Below are 19,771 nucleotides of genomic sequence, written 5' to 3'. Positions count from 1 at the left end.
TAGCCGTTAATTTTTTATTAAGCCTTAAAGTCGTTAATTATTTTGATACGAATTTCTGATGCATAAACACGAAAGTAGTTCCGGCTGGGTGAGGTTTTCACGGGAACACTTCTTAACCTCACCCCCATGATAAATATTAAAACAGATTTGAAGAGCTCTGACAGGTAGCACTTTTTGCCATTAGAAGAGATATTTTTTGCCATTAGCCGTTAATTTTTTATTAAACCTTAAAGTCGTTAATTATTTTGATACGAATTTCTGATGCATAAACACGAAAGTAGTTCCGGCTGGGTAAGGTTTTCACGGGATAACTTCTTAACCTCACCGCCCATGATAAATATTAATACAGATTTGAAGAGCTCTGACATGTAGCACTTTTTGCCATTAGAAGAAATATTTTTGCCATTAGCCGTTAATTTTTTATTTAGCCTTAAAGTCTTTAATTATTTTGATAGGATTTCTGATGCATAAACACGAAAGTAGTTCCGGCTGGCTGAAGTTTTCACGGGATAACTTCTTAACTTCACTCCCATGATAAATATTAATACATATTTGAAGCGCTCCGACATGTAGCACTTTTTGCCATTAGAAGAAATATTTTTGCCATTAGCCGTTAATTTTTTATTACGCCTTAAAGTCTTTAAATATTTTGATAGGATTTCTGATGCATAAACACGAAAGTAGTTCCGGCTGGGTGAAGTTTTCACGGGATAACTTCTTAACTTCACCGCCCATGATGAATATTAATACAGATTTGAAGAGCTCTGACATGTAGCACTTTTTGTCATTATAAGAAATATTTTTGCCATTAGCCGTTAATTTTTTTTTAAGCCTTCAAGTCGTTAATTATTTTGATAGGATTTCTGATGCATAAACACGAAAGTAGTTCCGGCTGGGTGAAGTTTTCACGGGATAACTTCTTAACCTCACCCCTCATGATAAATATTCATACAGATTTGAAGAGCTCTGACAGGTAGCACTTTTTGCCATTAGAAGAAATATTTTTACCATTAGCCGTTAATTTTTTTATTAAGCCTTAAAGTCGTTAATTATTTTTATAGGATTTCTGATGCATAAACAAGAAAGTAGTTTCTCCTGGGTGAGGTTTTCACGGGATAACTTCTTAACCTCACCCCCATGATAAATATTAATACAGATTTGAAGCGCTCTGACATGTAGCACTTTTTGCCATTAGAAGAAATATTTTTGCCATTAGCCGTTAATTTTTTATTTAGCCTTAAAGTCTTTAATTATTTTGATAGGATTTCTGATGCATAAACACGAAAGGAGTTCCGGCTGGGTGAGGTTTTCACGGGATAACTTCTTAACCTCACCCCCATGATAAATATTAATACAGATTTGAATAGCTCTGACATGTAGCACTTTTTGCCATTAGAAGAAATATTTTTACCATTAGCCGTTATTTTTTTATTAAACCTTAAATTCGTTAATTATTTTTATAGGATTTCTGATGCATAAACACGAAAGTAGTTTCGGCTGGGTGAGGTTTTCACGGGATAACTTCTTAACCTTACCCCCCATGATAAATATTAATACAGATTTGAAGAGCTTTGACATGTAGCACTTTTTGCCCTTAGAAAAAATATTTAGCCATTAGCCGTTAATTTTTTATTAAGCCTTCAAGTCTTTAATTATTTTTATAGGATTTCTGATGCATAAACACGAAAGTAGTTTCGGCTGGGTGAGGTTTTCACGGGATAACTTCTTAACCTTACCCCCCATGATAAATATTAATACAGATTTGAAGAGCTTTGACATGTAGCACTTTTTGCCCTTAGAAAAAATATTTAGCCATTAGCCGTTAATTTTTTATTAAGCCTTCAAGTCTTTAATTATTTTTATAGGATTTCTGATGCATAAACACGAAAGTAGTTTCGGCTGGGTGAGGTTTTCACGGGATAACTTCTTAACTTCACCCCCATGATAAATATTAATACAGATTTGAAGCGCTCTGACATGTAGCACTTTTTGCCCTTAGAAGAAATATTTTGCCATAGCCGTTAATTTTTTATGAAGCCTTAAAGTCTTTAATTATTTTGATAGGATTTCTGATGCATAAACACGAAAGTAGTTCCGGCTGGGTGAGGTTTTCACGGGATAACTTCTTAACCTCACCCCCATGATAAATATTAAAACAGATTTGAAGAGCTCTGACAGGTAGCACTTTTTGCCATTAGAAGAAATATTTTTGCCATTAGCCGTTAATTTTGTATTAAACCTTAAAGTCGTTAATTATTTTGATACGGATTTCTGATGCATAAACACGAAAGTAGTTCCGGCTGGGTGAGGTTTTCACGGGATAACTTCTTAACCTCACCCCCATGATAAATATTAATACAGATTTGAATAGCTCTGACATGTAGCACTTTTTGCCATTAGAAGAAATATTTTTACCATTAGCCGTTAATTTTTTATTAAACCTTAAATTCGTTAATTATTTTTATAGGATTTCTGATGCATAAACACGAAAGTAGTTTCGGCTGGGTGAGGTTTTCACGGGATAACTTCTTAACCTTACCCCCCATGATAAATATTAATACAGATTTGAAGAGCTTTGACATGTAGCACTTTTTGCCCTTAGAAAAAATATTTAGCCATTAGCCGTTAATTTTTTATTAAGCCTTCAAGTCTTTAATTATTTTTATAGGATTTCTGATGCAAAAACACGAAAGTAGTTTCGGCTGGGTGAGGTTTTCACGGGATAACTTCTTAACTTCACCCCCATGATAAATATTAATACAGATTTGAAGCGCTCTGACATGTAGCACTTTTTGCCCTTAGAAGAAATATTTTGCCATAGCCGTTAATTTTTTATGAAGCCTTAAAGTCTTTAATTATTTTGATAGGATTTCTGATGCATAAACACGAAAGTAGTTCCGGCTGGGTGAGGTTTTCACGGGATAACTTCTTAACCTCACCCCCATGATAAATATTAAAACAGATTTGAAGAGCTCTGACAGGTAGCACTTTTTGCCATTAGAAGAAATATTTTTGCCATTAGCCGTTAATTTTGTATTAAACCTTAAAGTCGTTAATTATTTTGATACGGATTTCTGATGCATAAACACGAAAGTAGTTCCGGCTGGGTGAGGTTTTCACGGGATAACTTCTTAACCTCACCCCCATGATAAATATTAATACAGATTTGAATAGCTCTGACATGTAGCACTTTTTGCCATTAGAAGAAATATTTTTACCATTAGCCGTTAATTTTTTATTAAACCTTAAATTCGTTAATTATTTTTATAGGATTTCTGATGCATAAACACGAAAGTAGTTTCGGCTGGGTGAGGTTTTCACGGGATAACTTCTTAACCTTACCCCCCATGATAAATATTAATACAGATTTGAAGAGCTTTGACATGTAGCACTTTTTGCCCTTAGAAAAAATATTTAGCCATTAGCCGTTAATTTTTTATTAAGCCTTCAAGTCTTTAATTATTTTGATAGGATTTCTGATGCATAAACACGAAAATAGTTCCGGCTGGGTGAGGTTTTCACGGGAACACTTCTTAACCTCACCCCCATGATAAATATTAAAACAGATTTGAAGAGCTCTGACAGGTAGCACTTTTTGCCATTAGAAGAAATATTTTTTGCCATTAGCCGTTAATTTTTTATTAAACCTTAAAGTCGTTAATTATTTTGATACGGATTTCTGATGCATAAACACGAAAGTAGTTCCGGCTGGGTGAGGTTTTCACGGGATAACTTCTTAACCTCACCGTCCATGATAAATATTAATACAGATTTGAAGAGCTCTGACATGTAGCACTTTTTGCCATTAGAAGAAATATTTTTACCATTAGCCGTTAATTTTTTATTAAGCATTAAAGTCGTTAATTATTTTGATAGGATTTCTGATGCATAAACACGAAAGTAGTTCCGGCTGGGTGAGGTTTTCAAGGGATAACTTCTTAACATCACCCCCATGATAAATATTAATACAGATTTGAAGAGCACTGACATGTAGCACTTTTTGCTATTAGAAGAAATATTTTTGCCATTAGCCGTTAATTTTTTATGAAGCCTTAAAATCGTTAATTATTTTTATAGGATTTCTGATGCATAAACACGAAAGTAGTTCCGGCTGGGTGAGGTTTTCACAGGATAACTTCTTAACCTCACCGCCCATGATAAATATTAATACAGATTTAAAGAGCTCTGACATGTAGCAATTTTTGCCATTAGAGAAGAAATATTTTTGCCAATAGCCGTTAACTTTTTATGAAGCCTTAAATTCGTTAATTATTTTGATAGGATTTCTGATGCATAAACACGAAAGTAGTTCCGGCTGGGTGAAGTTTTCACGGGATAACTTCTTAACCTCACCCCCCATGATAAATATTAATACAGATTTGAAGAGCTCTGACATGTAGCACGTTTTGCCATTAGAAGAAATATTTTGCCATAGCCGTTAATTTTTTATTAAGCCTTAAAGTCTTTAATTATTTTGATAGGATTTCTGATGCATAAACACGAAAGTAGTTCCGGCTGGGTGAGGTTTTCACGGGATAACTTCTTAACCTCACCCCCATGATAAATATTAAAACAGATTTGAAGAGCTCTGACAGGTAGCAATTTTTGCCATTAGAGAAGAAATATGTTTGCCATTAGCCGTTAACTTTTTATGAAGCCTTAAAGTCGTTAATTATTTTGATAGAATTTCTGATGCATAAACACGAAAGTAGTTCCGGCTGTGTGAGGTTTTCACAGGATAACTTCCTAACTTCACCCCCCATGATAAATATTAATACAGATTTGAAGAGCTCTGACATGTAGCACTTTTTGCCATTAGAAGAAATATTTTTGCCGTTTGCCGTTAATTTTTTATTAAGCCTTAAAATCGTTAATTCTTTTGATAGGATTTCTGATGCATAAACACGAAAGTAGTTCCGGCTGGGTGAAGTTTTCACGGGATAACTTCTTAACTTCACCCCCATGATAAATATTAATACAGATTTGAAGCGCTCCGACATGTAGCACTTTTTGCCATTAGAAGAAATATTTTTGCCATTAGCCGTTAATTTTTTTATTAAGCCTTAAAGTCGTTAATTATTTTTATAGGATTTCTGATGCATAAACACGAAAGTAGTTTCGGCTGGGTGAGGTTTTCACGGGAATACTTCTTAACCTTACCCCCCATGATAAATATTAATACAGATTTGAAGAGCTCTGACAGGTAGCACTTTTTGCCATTATAAGAAATATTTTTACCATTAGCCGTTAATTTTTTTATTAAGCCTTCAAGTCGTGAATTATTTTTATAGGATTTCTGATGCATAAACACGAAAGTAGTTTCTCCTGGGTGAGGTTTTCACGGGATAACTTCTTAACTTCACCCCCATGATAAATATTAATACAGATTTGAAGCGCTCTGACATGTAGCACTTTTTGCCATTAGAAAAAATATTTTTGCCATTAGCCGTTAATTTTTTATTAAGCCTTAAAGTCTTTAATTATTTTGATAGGATTTCTGATGCATAAACACGAAAGGAGTTCCGGCTGGGTGAAGTTTTCAAGGGATAACTTCTTAACCTCACCCCCCATGATAAATATTAATACAGATTTGAAGAGCTCTGACATGTAGCACTTTTTGCCATTAGAAGAAATATTTTTAACCATTAGCCGTTATTTTTTTATTAAACCTTAAAGTCGTTAATTATTTTTATCGGATTTCTGATGCATAAACACGACAGTAGTTTCGGCTGGGTGAGGTTTTCACGGGATAACTTCTTAACCTTACCCCCCATGATAAATATTAATACAGATTTGAAGAGCTTTGACATGTAGCACTTTTTGCCCTTAGAAGAAATATTTAGCCATTAGCCGTTAATTTTTTATTAAGCCTTAAAGTCGTTAATTATTTTGATACGAATTTCTGATGCATAAACACGAAAGTAGTTCCGGCTGGGTGAGGTTTTCACGGGAACACTTCTTAACCTCACCCCCATGATAAATATTAAAACAGATTTGAAGAGCTCTGACAGGTAGCACTTTTTGCCATTAGAAGAGATATTTTTTGCCATTAGCCGTTAATTTTTTATTAAACCTTAAAGTCGTTAATTATTTTGATACGAATTTCTGATGCATAAACACGAAAGTAGTTCCGGCTGGGTGAGGTTTTCACGGGATAACTTCTTAACCTCACCGCCCATGATAAATATTAATACAGATTTGAAGAGCTCTGACATGTAGCACTTTTTGCCATTAGAAGAAATATTTTTACCATTAGCCGTTAATTTTTTATTAAGCATTAAAGTCTTTAATTATTTTGATAGGATTTCTGATGCATAAACACGAAAGTAGTTCCGGCTGGGTGAGGTTTTCAAGGGATAACTTCTTAACATCACCCCCATGATAAATATTAATACAGATTTGAAGAGTTCTGACATGTAGCACTTTTTGCTATTAGAAGAAATATTTTTGCCATTAGCCGTTAATTGTTTATTAAGCCTTAAAATCGTTAATTATTTTGATAGGATTTCTGATGCATAAACACGAAAGTAGTTCCGGCTGGGTGAGGTTTTCACAGGATAACTTCTTAACCTCACCGCCCATGATAAATATTAATACAGATTTAAAGAGCTCTGACATGTAGCAATTTTTGCCATTAGAGAAGAAATATTTTTGCCATTAGCCGTTAACTTTTTATGAAGCCTTAAAGTCGTTAATTATTTTGATAGGATTTATGATGCATAAACACGAAAGTAGTTCCGGCTGGGTGAGGTTTTCACAGGATAACTTCCTAACCTCACCCCCCATGATAAATATTAATACAGATTTGAAGAGCTCTGACATGTAGCACTTTTTGCTCTTAGAAGAAATATTTTTGCCATTAGCCGTTTATTTTTTATTAAGCTTTAAAGTCGTTAATTATTTTGATAGGATTTCTGATGCATAAACACGAAAGTAAATTCCGGCTGGGTGAAGTTTTCACGGGATAACTTCTTACCCTCACCCCCCATGATAAATATTAATACAGATTTGAATAGCTCTGACATGTAGCACTTTTTGCCATTAGAAGAAATGTTTTTACCATTAGCCGTTAATTTTTTTATTAAGCCTTAAAGTCGTTAATTATTTTTATAGGATTTCTGATGCATAAACAAGAAAGTAGTTCCGGCTGGGTGAAGTTTTCACGGGATAACTTCTTAACCTCACCCCCATGATAAATATTAATACAGATTTGAAGAGCTCTGACATGTAGCACTTTTTGCCATTAGAAGAAATATTTTTACCATTAGCCGTTAATTTTTTTATTAAGCCTTAAAGTCGTTAATTATTTTTATAGGATTTCTGATGCATAAACAAGAAAGTAGTTTCTCCTGGGTGAGGTTTTCACGGGATAACTTCTTAACCTCACCCCCATGATAAATATTAATACAGATTTGAAGCGCTCTGACATGTAGCACTTTTTGCCATTAGAAGAAATATTTTTGCCATTAGCCGTTAATTTTTTATTTAGCCTTAAAGTCTTTAATTATTTTGATAGGATTTCTGATGCATAAACACGAAAGGAGTTCCGGCTGGGTGAAGTTTTCACGGGATAACTTCTTAACCTCACCCCCATGATAAATATTAATACAGATTTGAATAGCTCTGACATGTAGCACTTTTTGCCATTAGAAGAAATATTTTTACCATTAGCCGTTAATTTTTTATTAAACCTTAAATTCGTTAATTATTTTTATAGGATTTCTGATGCATAAACACGAAAGTAGTTTCGGCTGGGTGAGGTTTTCACGGGATAACTTCTTAACCTTACCCCCCATGATAAATATTAATACAGATTTGAAGAGCTTTGACATGTAGCACTTTTTGCCCTTAGAAAAAATATTTAGCCATTAGCCGTTAATTTTTTATTAAGCCTTCAAGTCTTTAATTATTTTGATAGGATTTCTGATGCATAAACACGAAAATAGTTCCGGCTGGGTGAGGTTTTCACGGGAACACTTCTTAACCTCACCCCCATGATAAATATTAAAATGATTTGAAGAGCTCTGACAGGTAGCACTTTTTGCCATTAGAAGAAATATTTTTTGCCATTAGCCGTTAATTTTTTATTAAACCTTAAAGTCGTTAATTATTTTGATACGGATTTCTGATGCATAAACACGAAAGTAGTTCCGGCTGGGTGAGGTTTTCACGGGATAACTTCTTAACCTCACCGTCCATGATAAATATTAATACAGATTTGAAGAGCTCTGACATGTAGCACTTTTTGCCATTAGAAGAAATATTTTTACCATTAGCCGTTAATTTTTTATTAAGCATTAAAGTCGTTAATTATTTTTATAGGATTTCTGATGCATAAACACGAAAGTAGTTCCGGCTGGGTGAGGTTTTCAAGGGATAACTTCTTAACATCACCCCCATGATAAATATTAATACAGATTTGAAGAGCACTGACATGTAGCACTTTTTGCTATTAGAAGAAATATTTTTGCCATTAGCCGTTAATTTTTTATTAAGCCTTAAAATCGTTAATTATTTTGATAGGATTTCTGATGCATAAACACGAAAGTAGTTCCGGCTGGGTGAGGTTTTCACAGGATAACTTCTTAACCTCACCGCCCATGATAAATATTAATACAGATTTAAAGAGCTCTGACATGTAGCAATTTTTGCCATTAGAGAAGAAATATTTTTGCCAATAGCCGTTAACTTTTTATGAAGCCTTAAAGTCGTTAATTATTTTTATAGGATTTCTGATGCATAAACACGAAAGTAGTTTCGGCTGGGTGAGGTTTTCACGGGAATACTTCTTAACCTTACCCCCCATGATAAATATTAATACAGATTTGAAGAGCTCTGACAGGTAGCACTTTTTGCCATTAGAAGAAATATTTTTACCATTAGCCGTTAATTTTTTTATTAAGCCTTCAAGTCGTTAATTATTTTTATAGGATTTCTGATGCATAAACACGAAAGTAGTTTCTCCTGGGTGAGGTTTTCACGGGATAACTTCTTAACTTCACCCCCATGATAAATATTAATACAGATTTGAAGAGCTCTGACAGGTAGCACTTTTTGCCATTAGAAGAAATATTTTTACCATTAGCCGTTAATTTTTTTATTAAGCCTTCAAGTCGTTAATTATTTTTATAGGATTTCTGATGCATAAACACGAAAGTAGTTTCTCCTGGGTGAGGTTTTCACGGGATAACTTCTTAACTTCACCCCCATGATAAATATTAATACAGATTTGAAGCGCTCTGACATGTAGCACTTTTTGCCATTAGAAAAAATAGTTTTGCCATTAGCCGTTAATTTTTTATTAAGCCTTAAAGTCTTTAATTATTTTGATAGGATTTCTGATGCATAAACACGAAAGGAGTTCCGGCTGGGTGAAGTTTTCAAGGGATAACTTCTTAACCTCACCCCCCATGATAAATATTAATACAGATTTGAAGAGCTCTGACATGTAGCACTTTTTGCCATTAGAAGAAATATTTTTACCATTAGCCGTTAATTTTTTATTAAACCTTAAAGTCGTTAATTATTTTTATCGGATTTCTGATGCATAAACACGAAAGTAGTTTCGGCTGGGTGAGGTTTTCACGGGATAACTTCTTAACCTTACCCCCCATGATAAATATTAATACAGATTTGAAGAGCTTTGACATGTAGCACTTTTTGCCCTTAGAAGAAATATTTAGCCATTAGCCGTTAATTTTTTATTAAGCCTTAAAGTCTTTAAATATTTTGATAGGATTTCTGATGCATAAACACGAAAGTAGTTCCGGCTGGGTGAGGTTTTCACGGGATAACTTCTTAACCTCACCCCCATGATAAATATTAAAACAGATTTGAAGAGCTCTGACAGGTAGCACTTTTTGCCATTAGAAGAAATATTTTTGCCATTAGCCGTTAATTTTGTATTAAACCTTAAAGTCGTTAATTATTTTGATACGGATTTCTGATGCATAAACACGAAAGTAGTTCCGGCTGGGTGAGGTTTTCACGGGATAACTTCTTAACCTCACCCCCATGATAAATATTAATACAGATTTGAAGAGCTCTGACATGTAGCACTTTTTGCCATTAGAAGAGATATTTTTGCCGTTAGCTGTTAATTTTTTAATAAGCCTTAAAGTCGTTAATTATTTTTATAGGATTTCTGATGCATAAACACGAAAGTAGTTCCGACTGGGTGAGGTTTTCACGGAATAATTTCTTAACCTCACCCCCCATGATAAATATTAATACAGATTTAAAGAGCTCTGACATGTAGCAATTTTTGCCATTAGAGAAGAAATATTTTTGCCATTAGCCGTTAACTTTTTATGAAGCCTTAAAGTCGTTAATTATTTTGATAGAATTTCTGATGCATAAACACGAAAGTAGTTCCGGCTGTGTGAGGTTTTCACAGGATAACTTCCTAACCTCACCCCCCATGATAAATATTAATACAGATTTGAAGAGCTCTGACATGTAGCACTTTTTGCCATTAGAAGAAATATTTTTGCCGTTTGCCGTTAATTTTTTATTAAGCCTTAAAATCGTTAATTCTTTTGATAGGATTTCTGATGCATAAACACGAAAGTAGTTCCGGCTGGGTGAAGTTTTCACGGGATAACTTCTTAACTTCACCCCCATGATAAATATTAATACAGATTTGAAGCGCTCCGACATGTAGCACTCTTTGCCATTAGAAGAAATATTTTTGCCATTAGCCGTTAATTTTTTATTAAGCCTTAAAGTCGTTAATTATTTTTATGGGATTTCTGAAGCATAAACACGAAAGTAGTTTCGGCTGGGTGAGGTTTTCACGGGAATACTTCTTAACCTTACCCCCCATGATAAATATTAATACAGATTTGAAGAGCTCTGACAGGCAGCACTTTTTGCCATTAGAAGAAATATTTTTACCATTAGCCATTAATTTTTTTATTAAGCCTTCAAGTCGTTAATTATTTTTATAGGATTTCTGATGCATAAACACGAAAGTAGTTTCTCCTGGGTGAGGTTTTCACGGGATAACTTCTTAACTTCACCCCCATGATAAATATTAATACAGATTTGAAGCGCTCTGACATGTAGCACTTTTTGCCATTAGAAAAAATATTTTTGCCATTAGCCGTTAATTTTTTATTAAGCCTTAAAGTCTTTAATTATTTTGATAGGATTTCTGATGCATAAACACGAAAGGAGTTCCGGCTGGGTGAAGTTTTCAAGGGATAACTTCTTAACCTCACCCCCCATGATAAATATTAATACAGATTTGAAGAGCTCTGACATGTAGCACTTTTTGCCATTAGAAGAAATATTTTTACCATTAGCCGTTAATTTTTTATTAAACCTTAAAGTCGTTAATTATTTTTATCGGATTTCTGATGCATAAACACGAAAGTAGTTTCGGCTGGGTGAGGTTTTCACGGGATAACTTCTTAACCTTACCCCCCATGATAAATATTAATACAGATTTGAAGAGCTTTGACATGTAGCACTTTTTGCCCTTAGAAGAAATATTTAGCCATTAGCCGTTAATTTTTTTATTAAGCCTTCAAGTCGTTAATTATTTTGATACGGATTTCTGATGCATAAACACGAAAGTAGTTTCTCCTGGGTGAGGTTTTCACGGGATAACTTCTTAACTTCACCCCCATGATAAATATTAATACAGATTTGAAGCGCTCTGACATGTAGCACTTTTTGCCATTAGAAAAAATATTTTTGCCATTAGCCGTTAATTTTTTATTAAGCCTTAAAGTCTTTAATTATTTTGATAGGATTTCTGATGCATAAACACGAAAGTAGTTCCGGCTGGGTGAGGTTTTCACAGGATAACTTCTTAACCTCACCGCCCATGATAAATATTAATACAGATTTAAAGAGCTCTGACATGTAGCAATTTTTGCCATTAGAGAAGAAATATTTTTGCCATTAGCCGTTAACTTTTTATGAAGCCTTAAAGTCGTTAATTATTTTGATAGGATTTCTGATGCATAAACACGAAAGTAGTTCCGGCTGGGTGAGGTTTTCACAGGATAACTTCCTAACCCCACCCCCCATGATAAATATTAATACAGATTTGAAGAGCTCTGACATGTAGCACTTTTTGCTCTTAGAAGAAATATTTTTGCCATTAGCCGTTTATTTTTTATTAAGCTTTAAAGTCGTTAATTATTTTGATAGGATTTCTGATGCATAAACACGAAAGTAAATTCCGGCTGGGTGAAGTTTTCACGGGATAACTTCTTAACCTCACCCCCCATGATAAATATTAATACAGATTTGAAGAGCTCTGACATGTAGCACTTTTTGCCATTAGAAGAAATATTTTTACCATTAGCCGTTAATTTTTTATTAAGCCTTAAAGTCGTTAATTATTTTGATAGGATTTCTGATGCATAAACACGAAAGGAGTTCCGGCTGGGTGAAGTTTTCACGGGATAACTTCTTAACTTCACCCCCATGATAAATATTAATACAGATTTGAAGCGCTTCGACATGTAGCACTTTTTGCCATTAGAAGAAATATTTTTGCCATTAGCCGTTAATTTTTTATTAAGCCTTAAAGTCGTTAATTATTTTTATAGGATTTCTGATGCATAAACACGAAAGTAGTTTCGGCTGGGTGAGGTTTTCACGGGATAACTTCTTAACCTTACCCCCCATGATAAATATTAATACAGATTTGAAGAGCTTTGACATGTAGCACTTTTTGCCATTAGAAGAAATATGTTTTGCCATTAGCCGTTAATTTTTTAATAAGCCTTAAAGTCGTTAATTATTTTGATACGGATTTCTGATGCATAAACACGAAAGTAGTTCCGGCTGGGTGAGGTTTTCACGGGATAACTTCCTAACCTCACCGTCCATGATAAATATTAATACAGATTTGAAGAGCTCTGACATGTAGCACGTTTTGCCATTAGAAGAAATATTTTTACCATTAGCCGTTAATTTTTTATTAAGCCTTAAAGTCGTTAATTATTTTTATAGGATTTCTGATGCATAAACACGAAAGTAGTTTCGTCTGGGTGAGGTTTTCACGGGATAACTTCTTAACTTCACCCCCATGATAAATATTAATACAGATTTGAAGCGCTCTGACATGTAGCACTTTTTGCCCTTAGAAGAAATATTTTGCCATAGCCGTTAATTTTTTATTAAGCCTTAAAGTCTTTAATTATTTTGATAGGATTTCTGATGCATAAACACGAAAGTAGTTCCGGCTGGGTGAGGTTTTCACGGGATAACTTCTTAACCTCACCCCCATGATAAATATTAAAACAGATTTGAAGAGCTCTGACAGGTAGCACTTTTTGCCATTAGAAGAAATATTTTTGCCATTAGCCGTTAATTTTTTATTAAACCTTAAAGTCGTTAATTATTTTGATACGGATTTCTGATGCATAAACACGAAAGTAGTTCCGGCTGGGTGAGGTTTTCACGGGATAACTTCTTAACCTCACCCCCATGATAAATATTAATACAGATTTGAAGAGCTCTGACATGTAGCACTTTTTGCCATTAGAAGAGATATTTTTGCCGTTAGCTGTTAATATTTTAATAAGCCATAAAGTCGTTAATTATTTTTATAGGATTTCTGATGCATAAACACGAAAGTAGTTCCGACTGGGTGAGGTTTTCACGGAATAATTTCTTAACCTCACCCCCCATGATAAATATTAATACAGATTTAAAGAGCTCTGACATGTAGCAATTTTTGCCATTAGAGAAGAAATATGTTTGCCATTAGCCGTTAACTTTTTATGAAGCCTTAAAGTCGTTCATTATTTTGATAGAATTTCTGATGCATAAACACGAAAGTAGTTCCGGCTGTGTGAGGTTTTCACAGGATAACTTCCTAACCTCACCCCCCATGATAAATATTAATACAGATTTGAAGCGCTCTGACATGTAGCACTTTTTGCCCTTAGAAGAAATATTTTGCCATAGCCGTTAATTTTTTATTAAGCCTTAAAGTCTTTAATTATTTTGATAGGATTTCTGATGCATAAACACGAAAGTAGTTCCGGCTGGGTGAGGTTTTCACGGGATAACTTCTTAACCTCACCCCCATGATAAATATTAAAACAGATTTGAAGAGCTCTGACAGGTAGCACTTTTTGCCATTAGAAGAAATATTTTTGCCATTAGCCGTTAATTTTTTATTAAGCCTTAAAATCGTTAATTCTTTTGATAGGATTTCTGATGCATAAACACGAAAGTAGTTTCGGCTGGGTGAGGTTTTCACGGGAATACTTTTTAACCTTACCCCCCATGATAAATATTAATACAGATTTGAAGAGCTCTGACAGGTAGCACTTTTTGCCATTAGAAGAAATATTTTTACCATTAGCCGTTATTTTTTTTATTAAGCCTTCAAGTCGTTAATTATTTTTATAGGATTTCTGATGCATAAACACGAAAGTAGTTTTTCCTGGGTGAGGTTTTCACGGGATAACTTCTTAACTTCACCCCCCATGATAAATATTAATACAGATTTGAAGCGCTCTGACATGTAGCACTTTTTGCCATTAGAAAAAATATTTTTGCCATTAGCCGTTAATTTTTTATTAAGCCTTAAAGTCTTTAATTATTTTGATAGGATTTCTGATGCATAAACACGAAAGGAGTTCCGGCTGGGTGAAGTTTTCAAGGGATAACTTCTTAACCTCACCCCCCATGATAAATATTAATACAGATTTGAAGAGCTCTGACATGTAGCACTTTTTGCCATTAGAAGAAATATTTTTACCATTAGCCGTTAATTTTTTATTAAACCTTAAAGTCGTTAATTATTTTTATCGGATTTCTGATGCATAAACACGAAAGTAGTTTCGGCTGGGTGAGGTTTTCACGGGATAACTTCTTAACCTTACCCCCCATGATAAATATTAAAACAGATTTGAAGAGCTTTGACATGTAGCACTTTTTGCCCTTAGAAGAAATATTTAGCCATTAGCCGTTAATTTTTTATTAAGCCTTAAAGTCTTTAAATATTTTGATAGGATTTCTGATGCATAAACACGAAAATAGTTCCGGCTGGGTGAGGTTTTCACGGGAACACTTCTTAACCTCACCCCCATGATAAATATTAAAACAGATTTGAAGAGCTCTGACAGGTAGCACTTTTTGCCATTAGAAGAAATATTTTTTGCCATTAGCCGTTAATTTTTTATTAAACCTTAAAGTCGTTAATTATTTTGATACGGATTTCTGATGCATAAACACGAAAGTAGTTCCGGCTGGGTGAGGTTTTCACGGGATAACTTCTTAACCTCACCGCCCATGATAAATATTAATACAGATTTGAAGAGCTCTGACATGTAGCACTTTTTGCCATTAAAAGAAATATTTTTACCATTAGCCGTTAATTTTTTATTAAGCATTAAAGTCGTTAATTATTTTTATAGGATTTCTGATGCATAAACACGAAAGTAGTTCCGGCTGGGTGAGGTTTTCAAGGGATAACTTCTTAACATCACCCCCATGATAAATATTAATACAGATTTGAAGAGCTCTGACATGTAGCACTTTTTGCTATTAGAAGAAATATTTTTGCCATTAGCCGTTAATTGTTTATTAAGCCTTTAAATCGTTAATTATTTTGATAGGATTTCTGATGCATAAACACGAAAGTAGTTCCGGCTGGGTGAGGTTTTCACAGGATAACTTCTTAACCTCACCGCCCATGATAAATATTAATACAGATTTAAAGAGCTCTGACATGTAGCAATTTTTGCCATTAGAGAAGAAATATTTTTGCCATTAGCCGTTAACATTTTATGAAGCCTTAAAGTCGTTAATTATTTTGATAGGATTTCTGATGCATAAACACGAAAGTAGTTCCGGCTGGGTGAGGTTTTCACAGGATAACTTCCTAACCTCACCCCCCATGATAAATATTAATACAGATTTGAAGAGCTCTGACATGTAGCACTTTTTGCTCTTAGAAGAAATATTTTTGCCATTAGCCGTTTATTTTTTATTAAGCTTTAAAGTCGTTAATTATTTTGATAGGATTTCTGATGCATAAACACGAAAGTAGTTCCGGCTGGGTGAGGTTTTCACGGGATAACTTCTTACCCTCACCCCCCATGATAAATATTAATACAGATTTGAAGAGCTCTGACATGTAGCACTTTTTGCCATTAGAAGAAATATTTTTACCATTAGCCGTTAATTTTTTTATTAAGCCTTAAAGTCGTTAATTATTTTTATAGGATTTCTGATGCATAAACAAGAAAGTAGTTCCGGCTGGGTGAAGTTTTCACGGGATAACTTCTTAACCTCACCCCCATGATAAATATTAATACAGATTTGAAGAGCTCTGACATGTAGCACTTTTTGCCATTAGAAGAAATATTTTTACCATTAGCCGTTAATTTTTTTATTAAGCCTTAAAGTCGTTAATTATTTTTATAGGATTTCTGATGCATAAACAAGAAAGTAGTTTCTCCTGGGTGAGGTTTTCACGGGATAACTGCTTAACCTCACCCCCATGATAAATATTAATACAGATTTGAAGCGCTCTGACATGTAGCACTTTTTGCCATTAGAAGAAATATTTTTGCCATTAGCCGTTAATTTTTTATTTAGCCTTAAAGTCTTTAATTATTTTGATAGGATTTCTGATGCATAAACACGAAAGGAGTTCCGGCTGGGTGAAGTTTTCACGGGATAACTTCTTAACCTCACCCCCATGATAAATATTAATACAGATTTGAATAGCTCTGACATGTAGCACTTTTTGCCATTAGAAGATATATTTTTACCATTAGCCGTTAATTTTTTATTAAACCTTAAATTCGTTAATTATTTTTATAGGATTTCTGATGCATAAACACGAAAGTAGTTTCGGCTGGGTGAGGTTTTCACGGGATAACTTCTTAACCTTACCCCCCATGATAAATATTAATACAGATTTGAAGAGCTTTGACATGTAGCACTTTTTGCCCTTAGAAAAAATATTTAGCCATTAGCCGTTAATTTTTTTATTAAGCCTTCAAGTCTTTAATTATTTTGATAGGATTTCTGATGCATAAACACGAAAATAGTTCCGGCTGGGTGAGGTTTTCACGGGAACACTTCTTAACCTCACCCCCATGATAAATATTAAAATGATTTGAAGAGCTCTGACAGGTAGCACTTTTTGCCATTAGAAGAAATATTTTTTGCCATTAGCCGTTAATTTTTTATTAAACCTTAAAGTCGTTAATTATTTTGATACGGATTTCTGATGCATAAACACGAAAGTAGTTCCGGCTGGGTGAGGTTTTCACGGGATAACTTCTTAACCTCACCATCCATGATAAATATTAATACAGATTTGAAGAGCTCTGACATGTAGCACTTTTTACCATTAGAAGAAATATTTTTACCATTAGCCGTTAATTTTTTATTAAGCATTAAAGCCGTTAATTATTTTTATAGGATTTCTGATGCATAAACACGAAAGTAGTTCCGGCTGGGTGAGGTTTTCAAGGGATAACTTCTTAACATCACCCCCATGATAAATATTAATACAGATTTGAAGAGCACTGACATGTAGCACTTTTTGCTATTAGAAGAAATATTTTTGCCATTAGCCGTTAATTTTTTATTAAGCCTTAAAATCGTTAATTATTTTGATAGGATTTCTGATGCATAAACACGAAAGTAGTTCCGGCTGGGTGAGGTTTTCACAGAATAACTTCTTAACCTCACCGCCCATGATAAATATTAATACAGATTTAAAGAGCTCTGACATGTAGCAATTTTTGCCATTAGAGAAGAAATATTTTTGCCAATAGCCGTTAACTTTTTATGAAGCCTTAAAGTCGTTAATTATTTTTATAGGATTTCTGATGCATAAACACGAAAGTAGTTTCGGCTGGGTGAGGTTTTCACGGGAATACTTCTTAACCTTACCCCCATGATAAATATTAATACAGATTTGAAGAGCTCTGACAGGTAGCACTTTTTGCCATTAGAAGAAATATTTTTACCATTAGCCGTTAATTTTTTTATTAAGCCTTCAAGTCGTTAATTATTTTTATAGGATTTCTGATGCATAAACACGAAAGTAGTTTCTCCTGGGTGAGGTTTTCACGGGATAACTTCTTAACTTCACCCCCATGATAAATATTAATACAGATTTGAAGAGCTCTGACAGGTAGCACTTTTTGCCATTAGAAGAAATATTTTTACCATTAGCCGTTAATTTTTTTATTAAGCCTTCAAGTCGTTAATTATTTTTATAGGATTTCTGATGCATAAACACGAAAGTAGTTTCTCCTGGGTGAGGTTTTCACGGGATAACTTCTTAACTTCACCCCCATGATAAATATTAATACAGATTTGAAGCGCTCTGACATGTAGCACTTTTTGCCATTAGAAAAAATTTTTTTGCCATTAGCCGTTAATTTTTTATTAAGCCTTAAAGTCTTTAATTATTTTGATAGGATTTCTGATGCATAAACACGAAAGGAGTTCCGGCTGGGTGAAGTTTTCAAGGGATAACTTCTTAACCTCACCCCCCCATGATAAATATTAATACAGATTTGAAGAGCTTTGACATGTAGCACTTTTTGCCCTTAGAAGAAATATTTAGCCATTAGCCGTTAATTTTTTATTAAGCCTTAAAGTCTTTAAATATTTTGATAGGATTTCTGATGCATAAACACGAAAGTAGTTCCGGCTGGGTGAGGTTTTCACGGGATAACTTCTTAACCTCACCCCCATGATAAATATTAAAACAGATTTGAAGAGCTCTGACAGGTAGCACTTTTTGCCATTAGAAGAAATATTTTTACCATTAGCCGTTAATTTTTTATTAAGCATTAAAGTCGTTAATTATTTTGATACGGATTTCTGATGCATAAACACGAAAGTAGTTCCGGCTGGGTGAGGTTTTCAAGGGATAACTTCTTAACATCACCCCCATGATAAATATTAATACAGATTTGAAGAGCACTGACATGTAGCACTTTTTGCTATTAGAAGAAATATTTTTGCCATTAGCCGTTAATTTTTTATTAAGCCTTAAAATCGTTAATTATTTTGATAGGATTTCTGATGCATAAACACGAAAGTAGTTCCGGCTGGGTGAGGTTTTCACAGGATAACTTCTTAACCTCACCGCCCATGATAAATATTAATACAGATTTAAAGAGCTCTGACATGTAGCAATTTTTGCCATTAGAGAAGAAATATTTTTGCCAATAGCCGTTAACTTTTTATGAAGCCTTAAAGTCGTTAATTATTTTTATAGGATTTCTGATGCATAAACACGAAAGTAGTTTCGGCTGGGTGAGGTTTTCACGGGAATACTTCTTAACCTTACCCCCCATGATAAATATTAATACAGATTTGAAGAGCTCTGACAGGTAGCACTTTTTGCCATTAGAAGAAATATTTTTACCATTAGCCGTTAATTTTTTTATTAAGCCTTCAAGTCGTTAATTATTTTTATAGGATTTCTGATGCATAAACACGAAAGTAGTTTCTCCTGGGTGAGGTTTTCACGGGATAACTTCTTAACTTCACCCCCATGATAAATATTAATACAGATTTGAAGAGCTCTGACAGGTAGCACTTTTTGCCATTAGAAGAAATATTTTTACCATTAGCCGTTAATTTTTTTATTAAGCCTTCAAGTCGTTAATTATTTTTATAGGATTTCTGATGCATAAACACGAAAGTAGTTTCTCCTGGGTGAGGTTTTCACGGGATAACTTCTTAACTTCACCCCCATGATAAATATTAATACAGATTTGAAGCGCTCTGACATGTAGCACTTTTTGCCATTAGA

This window comes from Ostrea edulis, chromosome 8 (genome assembly GCF_947568905.1).
Source record: "Ostrea edulis chromosome 8, xbOstEdul1.1, whole genome shotgun sequence".
In the NCBI taxonomy this organism is placed as follows: Eukaryota; Metazoa; Mollusca; class Bivalvia; order Ostreida; family Ostreidae; genus Ostrea; species Ostrea edulis.
Note: the sequence above shows the minus strand (reverse complement) of the source record.